Here is a 2,213-nt window from a genome sequence, read left to right as displayed (position 1 = left end):
CTAACGCATCAGCGGTTCTTTTTGGGTTGCCATAATGGATTTAATAAGTACTTCGTAATTTCATGGTTGCCATAAATCCTTACTGTCTGACTCGAGTGCTTATCTGCCTTATATATGTTACCAGAAGTAGACATAAAGGTAGTATAAAGGCCATGTGTATGGCTACTTACCTTATTCTTATCTGTTTTTACCGCCAAACAGCTGTGCTGGTATTGTTGTATCTCGTATTAATGAATCGGACTGCTGGTATCTTTGGCTTACGGTGTTTGCTTACCATCAGGCAATGCGAGTATGCGAGTTGCCTGATGTCTCAGCTTACTATGATATCAAAAATAAAATAATACTATGCCATAAATAAAGCCTTTAAAGTTACATCGGCTTTATGGTTCAAGTTCAACACTATTATAAAATATACTTCTATACTAATGTGTGACGTTACTCTATAATGTGTGAGGTTACTCGGGTAGAAATTTGGGAAGGTTTTTATGTATGTTTTTTCATTTTTGATCTAAATAGTTTTTAAGTAACACATTACAGAAATACCTTTGCCCGTGGATCGCCATATATTATAAGGAGATAGTAAGTGTTTGTAAGTTTGTATGTAGAAGTTATTCTCGAAACTACCTATTCAACTAATTCGTAAATTCTTTCACCAAACGAGCTCTACATAACTATAGTACTCCTGAGTGCTATAGGGAATTTTTATCCCAATATTCCCGCGGGGGCAATGCCCCAGAACGAAACGAGTTGTGTATAAAAACGCAATATCAATCTACTTTACTATTTGTAGGCGATTTATTTATAATCGTAAACTACATAATATACAAATTGCTATCTGTTTTTGACAATGGAATATCCCCGGGATATCGTAAGAGATGAGGGTAGATTACGAGGGTGTGAAACAAATTAATTTACTTTCCCAACAGTAGGTACTTATACATATATTAAATGCATGGGTTATGAACTTGAAATTTCTATATATATTTAGTCTACTGTCATGCTAAAATAAATAAAAAAACGTTGTTTTCATGAATGAATGTATGATTTATAAGAATATTTTGAAAAAAAAACTTTTTTATCTCCAAAAATACAAATTTTCCATTCACGATAAATATTACTTCAAAAACTTTTGCTGAGTACCTAGGTATTATGGAATATATTGAGCTATTTTAAAATATCATCATCACATTAATTTATTATTTTATACATTTGATGAAGGGCGATCCACGCAAAATTGTATAGTAATAAAAAAAATCTCATTTTGACCATGACATTTACGGTTTTGAAAGACATAAAACGTGTTTAACGCCCACGTCGACGGAGTCACGTAACTTGTAAACAGAACCGAAAATGAAATATTAAAAAACAAAATTGCTCCGTTTTTCTTACAAAAGGTTAAAATTGACCTTGCTAATAGTTTTATTGTATAGGTAAGCGTTGAGAGCAAACTTAGTCGCTTTTTTAGCATTTTTACTGTAAACTGTAGAAAGAAGTCATTTTGTGCCATGTATGTAAAGGATCCTTGCTTTGCCCTTATCAATGACTAATAAAGGCATATAAAGTTATATATATTTCCTTAGTAAAGATACAATCCTTAGTAAAAGTTCCTGCGTAAGTTTTTCTCAAAGAGCGTTCATGTTAGGCCATGGTGGCCGGTCGTAAAATCACAATCTTCAAATAATGTTTATTTTTCAGGTTTACAAGTAACAAGATTCAAAGGCCATAGCCATGAATGGAACATGGGAGTATACTTAGATGAGAGAGATACAATTATGTACATACATCGGAGTAAACTAAATTTCAAAAACATTTTATACCCCATGGACGTGTAAACTTTAAATATTTTTTATACGTCCATGTACGAATTATTTACAAGTGCGATGCACAATTTACCGGTAAATAGAGGATCAACAAAAAACTGTCAAATACGTGTATCAAAAACTCAAGCGTCAATATGAAGAAGTAAAAAATCCCCAACCGATCCCTAGTATTGATGGATTCCTGTTCGGCCCACTTCACTTTAAGTGGAGTAAAAGTTTCGTTCGATGAGTGATATAAGTTTAACTTATAGTGAGCAAGAAAAAAAAATCGGTTAAGGGAAATATTATAATGTCAAACTTTAATAGATATTTTTGTCTAAATCTACGTTTTTTAAATGATATCGCAACTTATCAAATCCCCACGCCCAATGAAGGAGGTAATTATTTAAAAAA

This window comes from Plodia interpunctella, chromosome 13, assembly GCF_027563975.2.
Source record: "Plodia interpunctella isolate USDA-ARS_2022_Savannah chromosome 13, ilPloInte3.2, whole genome shotgun sequence".
NCBI lineage: Eukaryota > Metazoa > Arthropoda > Insecta > Lepidoptera > Pyralidae > Plodia > Plodia interpunctella.
The sequence above is the reverse complement of the archived record's forward strand: the minus strand, read 5'-3'. Positions refer to the sequence as shown.